The sequence below is a fragment of the Balaenoptera acutorostrata genome, chromosome 8 (genome assembly GCF_949987535.1).
Source record: "Balaenoptera acutorostrata chromosome 8, mBalAcu1.1, whole genome shotgun sequence".
NCBI lineage: Eukaryota > Metazoa > Chordata > Mammalia > Artiodactyla > Balaenopteridae > Balaenoptera > Balaenoptera acutorostrata.
The window spans coordinates 29,120,883-29,136,436 of NC_080071.1; the positions used below are offsets into that span (position 1 = coordinate 29,120,883).

The following is a 15,554-nucleotide window of genomic DNA, read 5'->3' on the forward strand; positions in this document are numbered from 1 at the left end:
TTTTAGTGGATTGTAGGCAGTGATCCAATTACTGGAAAGTCTGCCTGTGTTGGGTTCTCTCTTCTTGCTCCATTACCAACCTATGGTAAAGCCAGAGAAACATTTCTGAAGAGATTATATTAACCACTCTGTTGTGAAATATTTCTGTAGTCTGATGTGGATTACTTATGTGAGGGCTCTTTTGCAGGGAGACACTAGTGAGTTGATATCTCTCTCAGATCAGCAACAGTTGAGTCTTAGGGCATTTCAGAGATAGGAAATCTCCTCCCTTCTTCTTACAGTGGAGGAAAAATCTTCACTTCTACCCTGGAACCAGAGCCTCAGCTGCTCCTGCTTGTGAATGATGGCTAGTAATGATGGTTCCCCAATTCCAGAAGTGAGTGGTACCTAATTCCGATTTTTATCCCAGTTTCAGGAAGCCTGTTTCTCTTGCTCTGAGTCTGGTCTTCCCCAAAAAGGTTATTTTCTGGAAAGAGCCTGTCAGAGAGGGGGAAATTTCCCCCTCTACCCCTCTTGAGTTCTTGTGGTTGGACTAATAATAAACTGACACAAGACAGGTTAACAGGAGAAAAAGAAACAAATTTTAATTCATGTGCAAGGAAATCTCATGGAAATGTGACCTAAGAAGTGACCAAAGCAAGCAGACTTTATATTTTTTAGACAAAGAAACAATAAATAACTGAGGAATTAACAAGACAAAGAAATAGGCTTTGGGTGCTTAATTAGTGAAGAATCTAAACAGACTTTGGGCTTGGATTTGGGCTTTGTGTAGTAAATTAAGGAAGTAATAAGGTTTGTTTACACAGGTTTCTTGGCCCCAAATTTCCTATCTCTGGTGATAAGGGTATCCTTCTACCTCCAGATGTAGGGGGTATACCTTTCACATGAGAGATTTATTCCCTGCCTTCAGGGAGACGGGGGGTGGGGGGGGGGCCTCAAAGTGTCCCTCTTGCATCAGCTGCTTCTTAAGTAACTTTAATTCAAAATAATCAATATGCCATTGAGGCATATTTTGGGGGAAGCCTGCTCTAGGACCCAACAAGCCCTTGGGATACAGCTGCCCTACATATCATTTGCCCAGCTCCAGATAGAAGGTCTTTTTATTTTGTAAACTAACTGACATTTCATAAACATAGCAATACTCTTTGGCAGGGAAATTTTAAGTTTGCACAGCATATTTGGGAAGTGGATTTTGTCACTTGAGCACTTGGAGCTCTCTCTCCTCATAGCTGTTCCTAAGTCAACGATGCAAACCTCGGAAGTTATTACAAGAAACTAACTGTAGCTGTTTGTCTTCCCTCCTACTGTGTGGTTCTCTACTTTATGGAAATGTGAATAATGATGGGTACTGTGGTGTTTAGCTGGTCTGTGTTTTAAGGGACCAGAAACAGCCCGGTAGGTCAGGGAAGAATATTAGTGCAGTTCAGATAAGTTCAAGTGATAGTGGAAGGAACAGCTTGCTGTTCTCTGCTGTGATGGCAAAGGTATCTTGAGAGAAGATTATATTATTGTGATTTGGCTTTTCAGGCCACAGGGGCCTGAATACTTCCCATATTCTAATTGCTTGCATACTATTTCTAGAATAAGTCATGAAGGGAGTGTGTGAATTAATATCTATAAGGGATCTTTCAAAACACAATTTGTGAGGGTCTGGATCCTCCTTTCAGTACCCATTTGTGTCTTACTGTGGCCAGAAAATGTTGGCTTATGCCTCTGTTTACCAACTTCTAGGGAACCACCCTTGTTTTATCAAATGAAGGATACACTGATGGTGACATTTTCTATATCTTATCAGAAGGCTTTCACATAACTACAGCATGACTGCTCCCTGGCTGACAGCGATTGCATGAGGCATTGCGCTGTAAGATAAACCTTGTTTCAGAAAGGTTAAAAAGTGAAAATATGCTGTTTCTGAGAATCGATGAAATAGGTAGTAAGGGGGAATTTTCTGGACTGCCTCATCACATTTACAAATTTGATAAATAGCCTTTGAAGAATTGTTCCTGGTAGTTTGTCATTGTTAATGCAATTTGTAGTTTTCAGATGTATGTTTGATCAACTGGAATGAAGAGAGAGAAGGATATGTTATAATCTTTGGGTTTTCTTCATCGTGCATTGGAGCTTAAATCCTCCATGTAGGATGCACACTTACCATCATCACTCTAGGCTACAAAAGAAATTAATTGAATAAGTGGGAAAATATTCCTTTAAATCTGGGAAGTGATGTTGTCACCCTCTTGTCCCTCAAGTACAATATGCAAAATCTCATTAGTATTTCATTGAAGATGCTTTTATAGCTCTTTGTATTTCATTAAAGCCCAAAGCAACGTCTATAATATACCATGGCAGGTGCTGAACTGCTTGCTTGAGTTACTCTATGGAAAAGACAATTGTGGAGGAGCATTAACTCACTGTAGCCCCAGGAGGACCAGTCTGTACAGTTTGATGTCTTCAAACTGATGAAAAGTTCTGTCTGCTTGGAATGCCATCCACCTCATTCAAGTACTTCTCAGCTCTTGTTCTAGAACAGGGTTTCTCAATCTCACTACTACTACATTTGGGATTAGATAATTCTGTGTCCATGGGAGCTGTCCAGTGCCCTGTAGGATGTTTGGCAGAATTTCTAGCCACCAGGTGCCAGAAACATCCTCTCCCCAAAACTGATCATTTAAAGTGTCTCCGGGCATTGCCAAATGTCCCCTGGGGCACCAAATCACCCTGGTAGAGAACCATTGTTCTCGAATTCTCTCTTTCAAGGTACAGAGGCCCTGAAAAGACAGGGATCACATGCTTCAAGAATTAGTTCTCATCCATGTTATTATGATGATCAAATGTGAAGCCAAAGGATGAATTAGCCAGAGGTTATATAAAAGCCATAAAAGCAGTAGGGCAGATGCTTTCAGCGTATGGACTCAATATTGTAACATGCAGCTACACTATGAGATAATTTAGTAGCGGGGGTGAGTTTGAAGACAGCAAGGATGATATATACCTCTCTCCCTCTCACACATTTTCTGTAAAAGAAAATCTCAGACTTTCCGAAGTGTAAGAAAACTGCCAAAAGCACACAAAATCAGCTCTATTCAGTGAAGACTTGGTCCTATATTGATTGGAGAGACAGTAAAAAACGTTGAGTTTTTCATAAAGATAAGTAATGAAAACAAAGAAAAATAACAAACTCCGTGGTATGATTCAAATGAAAATGTTATGATAGTAACACTCCTCTACCTCGTTAGTGCTTGGCCCATCCACTTGAAAATATTTGTCACCTAGATGCTTGCCCAGAAGTACATCCTTCTGTATATAAATGGCTTATTTTTTAGTATTCTTTAGTATTTCAACAGTTCAGTATCATAGCCATGATTGGTTGTGGTTTCCTTTTAAAACAATTATTTTAAAAGTATGTCAGAACAAAAACTGTACTCTTATTTTGCACATTCAGAAAAGAATCTTCAAGAGTTTGCCTCAGAAAAGTAGGCAATGCTCTCCCCAGTGCTGTAGTAGGAAAAACCAAGTACATCATCTGCAAAGATTAGGGCTCAATTGGCACCAATGTGGAAAGGCATCCTGTCTCACATAGCTTATTGCAATAGCCCATTTATTAGTCTCCTTGCTTCCACCTTACTTCTTCTTTTTTTTTTTTTTTAAACTCTGTACCTTTTTTTTTTTTTTTTTTTTTAATTTATTTATTTATGGCTGTGTTGGGTCCTCGTTTCTGTGCGAGGGCCTTCTCCAGCCGCGGCAAGCGGGGGCCAGTCTCCATCGCGGTGCGCGGGCCTCTCACCACCGCGGCCTCTCCCATTGCGGAGCACAGGCCCCAGACGCGCAGGCCCAGCAATTGTGGCCCACGGGCCTAAGTTGCTCCGCGGCATGTGGGATCCCCCCAGACCAGGGCCCGAACCCGTGTACCCTGCATTGGCAGGTGGACTCCCAACCACTGCACCACCAGGGAAGCCCCACCTTACTTCTTAATGTCTCTTCTCTCCACTGTAACAAACAGAGCAGGCCTGTTGAACATCATGAGATGGTGTAAATCCTTTGCTCAAAGCCCTTCAGTGGCTCCCAGTATTACTTAGAGTAAAAGCTAAAGACTGTAGAATGGTCTGCAAGGCCCCACCTCTCTGGTTTCATCTCCTATTGTTCTCCCCCTTGTGCACCCCATCCCAGCTACCTTGGCCTCCTCAGTGCTCTGAGAACACACCAGCTCTATATCAGAAATTTTGTACCTGCTGTTCCTTTGCCTGTGATGCTCTTCCAAGGATATATACATTCATCTCTCCCTCATCTCCTTAAGTCTGCTTTAATGTCACCTCTTCAATGAGGCCTCCTCTGACTATCTAAATTTGCTGTCTCACCCCCATCCCCGTTCCACTGCCCCTCTCCTTCTCCTCTATGTATTGTCATGACATGTATCTTTCTAATATATTAATTCCTTTTTGTTTTGGTCTATATTCTCCACTCCTCTAAAGAACAAAAATTCAATGAGGCAAGGAATTTTTACTGTTTGTTCCTCTGTTATGTCACAAGGTTCTAATAAGGGCTGGTGGTATATGTGTTTATTGAATGGATCTGTAATCATGAAAGCAAGTAATAGATATCATAAGCAAAATTTATTTTCAAAGTATAAATTCAAAGATCATGAAGTTTCAAGATTAGCCTGGTGCTGAGTTTTTTTGAAAAATGAAATTTCAAATTATATTGGATATAGTCTTAGGTTTTTTACCATTCTTTTTTAAAAATATTTTTGAAGTATAGTTGATTTACAGATTATATTAGTTTCAGCTACACAACATAGTGACCCAATATTTTTATGGATTATACTCCATTTAAAGTTATTACAAAACAATGGCTATATTTCCCTGTGCTGTACAATATATCTTTTTGCTTATTTATTTTATACATAGTAGTTTGTATTTCTTAATTCCATACCCCTATCTTGCCACCTTGCTTCCCTCTCCCCACTAGTAACCAATAGTTTGTTCTCTGTATCTGTGAGTCTGTTTCTGTTTTATTATATACATTCCTTTGTTTTATTTTTTAGATTCCACATATAAGTGATTACATAGAGTAATTGTCTTTCTCTGTCTGACTTATTTCACTAAGCATACTATCTTCTAAGTCCATCCACATTATTGCAAATGGCAGAATTTCGTTCTTTTTTTTATGGCTGAGTAATATTCCATTGTATGTACTTATAGGATGTGGTCTTTTTAAAATCCGTATTGCCTGAAAATACAAAGCAATTAGTTGCTTTGGATTAATTTACAAGTCAAAGAATTTCTCATTATGAAATATGAAATTTATTAACTGTTTTTTAAATCATCCTGATTTTGAAGTAGATATAAATTTTGTGGGGAACTGTCAATGATTAGATTATTATAATTTGCCTTGAGTCAAGTTGAGGAAAAAGGGATGGATCTATAATTTGTTTTAACTATTTTAGTTTTTGAAAAACACATTATAAGGATGAGCAACAATTTATTTCATCTAGGAAATAAATATACATATTATAATCAAAAGATTTTTTTAAACATCAAGTTAGATAGTAACTCAAGGGATTTTCTGTCAGTGTTTCCAAGTTTTAATTTACATTGTGTGTATTAATCAAGGTTCTTCAGAGAAACAGAACCAACAGGGTGTATGCATATGATATTTATGTTTACATTTATAAAGAGATTTATTTTAGGGAATTGGCTCACGCAATTATGGAGGCTGCGAAATCTCAAGAGCTGCAGTCAGCAACTGGAAACCCAGGAGAACCAATGGTACATCTTCCAGTTAGAAAGCCAGCAGGCTGAAAACACAAGAAAAATCAGTATCACACAATGAAATATTACTCAGCCATAATAAAGAACAAAATATTGCCATTTGCAGCAACATGGATGGACCTAGAGATTGTCATACTGAGTGAAGTAAATCAGACACAGAAAGACAAATATCATATGATATCGCTTATATGTGGAATCTAAAAATTGGGTACAAATGAACTTATTTGCAAAACAGAAGTAGAGTCATGGATGTAGAAAACAAACTTATAGTTACCAGGGGGTAAGGGGAGGAGGGATAAATTGGGAGATTGGGATTGACATATACACACTACTATATATAAAATAGATAACTAATAAGAACATGCTGTAGAGCACAGGGAACTCTACTCAATAATGTGTAATGGCCTATATGGGGAAATAATCTAAAAAAATAAAAGTGGATATATGTATAACTGATTCACTTTGCTGTACACCTGAAACTAATACAACATTGTAAATCAACTATACTCCAATAAAATTTTTTTAAAAAAGAAAAGAAAAACAAACCAGAGTACTAAAAATGAAAAAAAAAGGAAAATCAGTTTCAGCTCTAATCCAAAAGCAGGAAAAGATAAATATCAATGTATCAGCTATAGTCAGGCAGGAGGAATTCCCTGCTACTTGAGAGACAGCCAGACTTTTTGATTCATTCAGGCCTTCAGCTGATTGGATGAGGCTCACCCACATTAGGGAGGGCAATCTGCTTTACTCAGTCTGCAGATTCATTGTTATTCTCATCCAAAAACACCATCACAGACACACCCACAATGTTTGACTAAATATCTGAGCACACTGTGGTCCAGTCAATTTGACATATAAAATGTACCATCACAGTGTGTTCCAAATTTCCTAAGTATTAAAGATTTTTTCTAATAATGATTCTAGAATAAAACTATATATCTTCATTGTCTTCAAAAGTAAAGGTAATACATAGTTTTTTTAAATTGAAGTATAGTTGATTTACAATGTTGTGTTAGTTTCTGCTCTACAGCAAAGTGATTCAGTTATACATATACATATTCTTTTTCATATTCTTTTCCACTGTGGTTTATTACAGGATATTGAATATAGTTCCCTGTGCTATACAATAGTACCTTGTCATTTATTTTATATGTAGTAGTTTAATACATTGTTTATTATGTGAGAGAAATGATGAATATTTCAAAAACTATCTGAGATAATGTCAAAAACTTATATTTTTAAAAATCTCTGTTTTTCTGTTGAAACCTTCCATTTAAAGAAGATTGCAAATTCTGAAATACAACTTTAAGAGTGTATTTCTATTTCATTGTGAAAGCAGTATAAATGCAACGTTTCTTATGGGGGGGGAGCTTCTATGTTACTAACTTTCATTTCATGTTTTATACAATAATCGAAAGAAAATGAAACAAATTTCAGAACTACTTTTTTAGAGTAGTGACAGTGAAATATGTGAATAATTACAGTGGCCCCAAACAAATATATTCCCACAACTTTGATTTTCTCAGAACTACACAAAGCTCAACTTCATCTATGAGCATATTATCTTCACTATTTATTCTGTTTGTTCAGTTGATAGAGATTTTTTCATGAAATGCCTTGATCGTAGAGTCACCATAAGCTCAGTTAATCTTGCAGACAAAACTGGGTGCTCATTTTCTTCTCTGTATTGCCCAATAATATACTCAAACAAACAGTATAGTGGGGAGAAGAGAGCCCATGACTTGAAACTGAAGAGTTCACACATATGGAGTGGTATTCAAAATACTTAACAAATGGTAAGACATAAGTACCAATCAATAAGAACACAAGACATAAATGTCACTAAATGGAACCTGCCTAAAATTCTCAGTGGAATTTTGGAAACTATTGTCACATAAGAAACCAATGATGTTTATTAACTTAATCATGCCTATACAGATGTTACACTTTCTTTGGTATGTTGTCCCATTTTTGCATTTCAAACTCTAATTTATAGGTCCTAAAGCTTTCTGAGGATGTAATAGTTTGAGTATGATGCTGGCATTGTTATCATGGAAATTGGGATTTTATGAAAATATCCCATACTAAATAATGCATCTGAAAATTAAATTTCTCAGAAAGCTTCATTAAAGAATCAATAGATTTTATTGAGAATGGGTCAGGAGAGAGAGAGAGAGAGAGTGTGTGTGTGTGTGTTTGTGTGTGTGTGTGTTTGGGGCAGGGTGTCTAATAAGGGTACACACGGAAAAAGCACAGCCCTCAGAAACAGAACAACTAGGAATTGGGAAATATATATACATGAAGAATTAGAAAACTAGATCAAATATGGTGGTTCCTAAGAAGAGGCATAGGAGAATGTTATAGAGCATTGAGGGGAGAAGATCCCTTTGTACTAAGAGACCTCAGAGAAGGCTTCATGGAGAAGGTGATGGCACAGAATATGAGAGAAGAACAGGGACAATGAATGATTTTGGATCATCTCATTGTGAGCCATAAATGGTAAACTAAGGCACCTTACTTGTTAATGTGGGGTATAAAGAAAGTTGAAAGACAGAAAAAGTGCTTTCCCAGGTAGAAAATAATTACATATTGATATAAGAGAAACTAACGCTTATAAAAGATCGAGGTGATGCTTATTAGAATCTGTCATCTTCTGAAAGAGTAAGTGCTATTATCAGATTACATTCTTTTTTCTTTTTTTAAATATTAACGCACACTTCTTTTTATTATTTTAAAATCAGGCAATGGTCTGACAATAAAAAGTCTACTTATGGAATACTGTTATGTTAAACTTTACTTACAGGATGTTAAATCCTTAGAACTAAGGTTTTCCCCAAAAAAACATTAATGGAAACATCAACTGCTTTTCAGACTTGATAGTTGCTGCTTTAAAAGGTGGTTTTACACAAACACTAAATTAAAAAAAAAAAAAAATCTTAGAACACAATGAATTGCTTTTATTTCGGTATGCGTCCAACATCTCAGCATTTAGTGGTCCTGAACAGAAAAGTGGAAAACGCAGCCACTGGCCAGGAATTCCAGGGATCTGCTGTGCACGCCAAGTTCTTTCCTATCCCTGCTGAGGACCGAGAGAAGCAGCCGCACTGAAACCGAAGTGTGCACCGAGTTCAAGGTTCTTTATGTTCCAGTTGTCACATTCCAAACTAGCCCCAAATGGATTGCAAGGATGACCAAATGAGAGCCCTGTTTAAAACGTCTTCAATTTTTAAAAGCAAAAGCAATTACAGGAAAAGAAAACAATTCATTCAGAGGGATCGTGTGTGCTTACAAGTGTCTTCTGTGGCCTTTCTCCAAGTTTAACCACCCACGACTTTGAGAGCTGGCAGGTCTGAGTGACCCTGGTGACCCTTCTTTTCACCTTATCAAAACCTGAGCTAAAAAAACGTATCAGCTGATGATGACAGCAGAGGGTGGCAGGGCTGAGCACCCAATATTCATTTCCCAGGCTGGTGGAGAGTAAATAAGTGTGGTTCCAAAACTAAATGAGGGAGGTCAGAGATGCTCTCCAACCTTACCTGATGGCTTCTGGACAAAGCAAGGAAGTATCATGGAAAGTGTTGGGTGGTGATGGTGCGAAAAGGGACTTGAGGAGGAGGAAGGACAAAGCAGCACCCCTCAGTTAAGGTAAGGGGAGAAGATATGGGGAAAGCCCTGAATTCCTCACCAAAGGCCAATTTCAGAGGGGAGCCGAGGGGGTTACAATCTATGCTTCGGCCAAGGGTGGTAGTGGAGAGTGGGGAGAGGATGATGGCTTGGAAGGGGGGCAGCATTTAAGACTTAAAGAAAGAAACCAGGGTTGCAGACGAAGCACCCCACACACACCCAGCAGGAGTCCCACAGTCTGTGACCTGAAACTTTCACATCTACTCTAAGAAGCCACCCCCAGCTGGAGGGCTGTTGCAGGGAGGGAAGGAGGCAGGGGGAGGGGAAGGGGGAGAAGGCAGAGAACCCAGGCCATGTAATCAGCAGCAAGGTGATTGCAGAATGTGTCTTTTGACTGTTGAGTTAGATGTGCCCCGCCGGTTATGATGGGAATCGATTTAAATACACTTTCTTGATCTCAGAAGTTCAACTATGTGGACAGTGGTTACACTTGACAGGATGATTTGTTACAGCACAGCTTATATATTTCAAATGGAAATAGTATTAAAAAATTAGTATCATTTACAGTATCTTACGATAAACTGCCTTTGAATGGGGGCTTCCTTTCCAGTACTTTGAGGTCTACAAGACGTATCTAGAAAATTTACTACTGTGGAAAATGAAGACAACTGCTTAAGTTGAATGGGGGGTAAGGGAGGGCCTGTGGTTTTTCTTTTTGATTAATTGCTGTAACGTTGTCCTTCAGGAGGCTGAGGGAGTTTCATATTTTCTTTAGACATCATTAGGCGTCGAAGCTCTTGCAGGACAACTTTGATGCTATATGAATTCTGCCATTCTGCTAGCACTGATATGGCTCTTGGGTCCACCACTCCATTAGAACTATTAACCCCATTCATATTAATTTTTGTTACAAATCTTACAAAGGTGGGGGGTGCTTCTGGGTATTTAGGTCCACATTCTATTTTAAGGCTGTGTATTCAGTTTTCATAAACTGTTCTTGGAGGCCCAATTATCATCCGTGTGCATCTTGTGTCGTGTCTTTGTCATCTTCTAGACCCCAGCTAACTGTGCCATCTCCTACTCCTTTCTGGCCTACTTTGAGTTCTTCCAACAGTGGGAAATTGCAAGCGACTTTTACTCCCTAGCCCGTGGTGGCCGCCATCTTGCGTCACTGTCGCTCAAAGGCCGGCCCCTTCTTCACCCCCAGATTACATTCTTTAGTTCTTCCCACTGACTCCCAGTAAGCCCAGCACTGAGAGATACACATGAACAAGATTAGCACCTTGCACAATACCTTGCTCAGGGTGAATACATATTTTTCAAATACATATTTTAAGATTAAGACCAAAATCCTTATACTGAGAGCTCAAAAAGGGTCTAACAAATATCTTTCTTTCAAGATACCTAATTGCCTAATTAGAATTCTTAAACGTCACAAGAATTATCTACTTCAGAATTATTTCATTAGATATTTGGGTTGTAGTTAGAATATAGTTAGATATTATGATCTAGTTAGTTATCTAGAAAAGCCTTTGGGGTGAATCTTTTTTTTTTTTTTTAACATCTTTATTGGAGTATAATTGCTTTACAATGTTGTGTTAGTTTCTGCTGTATAACAAAGTGAATCAGCTATATGTATACATATATCCCCATATCCCCTCCCTCTTGCATCTCCCTTCCACACTCCCTATCCTCCCACACCTCTAGGTGGACACAAAGCACCGAACTGATCTCCCTGTGCTATGCGGCTGCTTCCCACTAGCTAGCTATTTTACATTTGGTAGTGTATATATGTCCATGCCACAAGGACCTCTGATTAATCAGAAAAATTGTTCCCCTCATTACATTGCTAAAGAAAGATAAAAAAGTAATGACTGATTATTATAACATTTACTTTTTGCCATTCATCCTAATAGTTAGATAAATTGGAAGTACGATATTAACTAGTTCTGAATTAAGCTTTGCTGTTTTATTTATCCACGGAAATTATTGTTTTAATTAAAGACACAACCACAGTAAATAGCAATAAGTGGTCTCAAGACCTACGTAAACTACCAGTTACTAGGATTGCGTATATATTAGATACAACTCACATTGGTATTAAAAGAGGAAGGGCCTCTAGGACTGTGAATCAAATATTTTTACTTGTTATTAAGATGGTGCCTGCCAGCAGACTGCTCACAAATACCCATTCGAGTTATAAAGCAGAATTTATCTTAGTTTATCAATGGAAAGTTAATGAGTAGAAAGCATGGCCTCTCTCTCTCCTTCTCCCTGCTTCCTATCCCATTATAAATCCACATCGTCATTTTCTTTGGAAAAAAATTTTAGTGTTCCAGTTTATCTTATGTAAGCAGAAGATCAACACTTAGAAATGTACTTGTAACATAAAATGGCCAGTTAGTAAGCACGGGGCCACGTCTGGACTAAAAAGCATTTTGATGCAGCCTCCAGAGAAGCTTTTGTCGAAGAATAACAAACATATGAAGTAACCAAATAGTCCAACCTGAGGTCAATTTGTTGAGAGGTCTGTAGACCCAGGTTGTCTCAAAGGAGTTGGCAACATCCTGCTTTGGACGTATATAAATAACATGCTGGCAAAAGCATTATTGATGAATTGGCATAATTTGATGAAAATATCAGACCAAAGTGATGAAAGACCAAAGAAGAAAATTACGATTTGCCTGTTTTTTAAAACATGGTAATTTTTAAAAAGAATTTATATTTTGACTCTTTTTAAATGCTGGGCAATTTGACCTGTAATGAATAGTTACATATTTGTGATTATATGTCTACAATATATATTAACAAATTATTAAAAACTGTTTGCCTCCAATACAAAAAAGGGAAAGTTGTAATATATCACTTCCTGAAATTACTTTTGACTGGGTGTCAAGGCACGCAGCTGGAATAGGACCTGATGCTGGAAGTGCCTTTTCCCAAATTGTAGACATACAATAACCTGAAGCATCCTGCCCAGGACTGTGGTCTGGACCTGCCAGATGAACCCCTCTGCACCTTAATGGCCCAGCCCTTGTGTTGAATGCACACAATGGTCTTCTTGCCTTTGGAGTGCTTTATCACCCTCCATCATTTTCTACAACATGTGAATAAAAATGGCCTCTGTTTGGAAAAGTTAAAGTCAAATCGAGAAATGAACTTGATTCCCAATCCACCATAGTATAAGAGAAACTCAGTGGTTTGAAAATACTTTTGTGTTACTTTGACACACTGGCTCTCAACCCTGTCATACTCCAAGCCCCATTTTTATAGCAAATATTTTATGAGACATGTTTATTTGCCTCAAAGAAATTCCAAGATAAACTACCTGCACAGACTATTTAAAGAAACAAATATAATGCTCTGCCTGTAATATAAGGGAAAAATACATAAATGCCCTGGAGTACAACTGCATAGGTGACATAATGAAGTAATCAGACACCTGCATCTATCCAGAGATAGACTCACTGGAGACTCATAGTGAATGTGGCAGCTACAAAGCCTGACTGATATGGGTGAGCGTATTGGAAACTCAAATGCCTTGTGATGTTGCTTTTCAAAATAGTGAACAACTCCTGGCAAATTAAAAAAAAAATTGAACAAAATACAGCATTTCCTCCATTCACACAGCAGTACCATTCCTGATAAATTCAGCATACACTAGAACCATACCAAAAATACTTTGTGTTTTACTCTGTGTAAAAAAGTTAGGTTACAGGCTTCTGTAATTATACCCAGGTGTTTCACCTTCATGCATATGTGAAAACCAGGTAGAGTGGGGACTACTCGGTACATTGCAGAGTGTCTAGCGTCTCTGGCCTCCACCTACTAAATGCCAGAGCACCCTCTCCATTTTTATGACAACCAAAACCATCTGCAGAGATTCACAAGGCACCCCCAAGGGGTTCTACCAGTGCCACTGAGAGCTTTGCCTGGTTCTCAGCATGGCACGTGATCACTCATCACTTCTACCCTACCCCAGTCCTGTTAAAGCCTGAAGTATAGCAATACCGTTCAAGCCTGAAGTATAGCAATACTGACTTCCTATCTATCAGAAAAATTCATACCAAGGGGTTTTATAACCTTTGCTAAAAAAAATAAGGAATCACAAAATTATTTTAAAATTCAAGCCTGATCATGTTTCTTCCTTGATCAGAACTTCAGTGGATACTTATTTATTTATTTAATAGTTGATTTACAATGTTGTGTTAATTTCTGCAGTACAGCAAAGTGATTCAGTTATACGTATATATATACATATTCCTTTTCATATTCTTTTCCATTATGGTTCATCACAGGATATTGAATATAGTTCCCTGTGCTATAGAGTAGGACCTTGTTGTTTATCCATCCTTGATCATTTTTTAAATTCAAATAGTTTTTAAGGAGCAGATCCTTTTATTCAAACAAAAATCTTACATGAAAACACAATATATAAAAGAGATAAAAGCAGTTTTGCTCTGCTTAGAGCTAGGGAGGGGACCTGGCACCATTCCCACACAAGCCTCTCCTTAGCAGTGTCTGAGGCAATCCCACAAAACCTTTCATCTAGGGCTCTAAGGAACACTGTTTGGAAGGCACTTACTTATAGGATTCAGGGTACCAGGCTCTAGCCCCAGAACCCCTCCCTCACAGTTGACGCTCACACTATAGCATCCAACCATACCTGCTAGGGGCCATTTACCTCCAAATGTCTGCTGCCCTTTACCTTTGTTTTCACTGCTTCTTCTCCCCTGAACTCATCTTAATCACCAAGCCTACCCATATTCTATCAGCTCTCTGGGGTGTTTTCCTTCACATAGCTAGGTAATCAGGCTCTTTATTCTCTGTGTTTCCATCTGTTCTGCCATCCATCATGGGTCTAATAATGAATGGCAGCTGGCATTGGTTGATTGCTTGCAATGTACCAGGGCATTTTCTAATCTCTTTCTTGTTTTAACACAAGTCTTCCTCATAATAATCCAATGATATAGGTACTAACAGTGTCCCCATTTTATAGATGAGGAAACTGAGGCCCAGAAAAGCTAAACAGCTTTCCCAAGGTTGTTTGTAACTTGGAAGTGGGGGAACCACAATCTGAATTTAGGTAACCTATGTGATCTGATTATCATGGCTTTTCTCCCACTATCTTCTTCTACACTGAGAATTCCTTGAAGCATCAGTCACATCTTACTCATCTTCCTGTACCCAGCACTCAATAAGCCTCAAAAAATGCTATTGAAAGAATCAAAATGAGTGCTTCCTTCATAGACTCAGCCCAGTGAGATACTTTAACTCAAAAATTCATAAAATGTTTACTGGCCTTCTTATAATGATTTCTCCTTTTCCCGCTTTCATTACTTTCTTAAAAGCTGATAAAACTAACAATGTTAGATCACAGTGCAGCAAGCAGTGTGCAGCTCAGATGGTCATAGAAATTGAAAATATTTAAAAGAAAATTCAATTAATAGATTTATAATTGTTTTCTGAACAAACTTCCAGTGAATATATTAAATGCGCTTATTCAATAGGGAATCTGTTTCATGGAATACATAGTTTTCATGTTGCTATATTAAATAGGTTTGTTTCCTGTACTAAAATAAGGAATAAATATATTTCTTTTCAAGGGGGGCTTTATATCTTTTTTTTTTTTTTTACATTGAGATATAATTGACATATTAGTTTCAGATGTACAACATAATGGTTCAATATTATGTGTTGTAAAATGATCGCCACAATAAATCTACTGAACATCCATCCCCACATACAGTTACAATTTTTTTCCTGTGATGAGAACTTTTAAGATGTCCTCTCTTAGCAACTTTCAAATGTGCAACACAGTGTTGTTAACTATAGTCACCCTGCTGTACATCACATCCCCAGGACTTAGTTATTTTAGGACTGGAAGTTTGTACCTTTTGATCACCTTAGTCCATAATAATTCATAGGAGTATATTCATAGGAATGAATATATTTCTATTTCAACTTTTCCAAAGACTCAGTTTTATTTTTATTAATTCTATGTAATTTCAAACCTTTCTAACCTTTCTTATACCTATTCTTTTACTCACCCACTTACGCAGTTACATTTCTTTTTCCCCAGCATATCTTTTTAATTCAGGCCTTTTGTAGAACTCTCTAAGAATTTTCCAGTTCTCGAGATTTCAGAGCTTCCAGTAGTTA

At 37.8% G+C, this 15,554-nt stretch overlaps 1 protein-coding gene and 1 pseudogene across 2 annotated transcripts in view; one reads left to right on the forward strand and one right to left on the reverse strand.

The window, feature by feature from the left end:
• The window catches only part of B3GALT1 (beta-1,3-galactosyltransferase 1), a 600,672-nt gene that overhangs the window by 389,792 nt on the left and 195,326 nt on the right, over nucleotides 1-15,554 (forward strand). The window lies entirely within an intron of this gene.
• LOC103000095 (ubiquitin-conjugating enzyme E2 variant 1-like) lies at nucleotides 10,107-10,554 on the reverse strand (annotated as a pseudogene).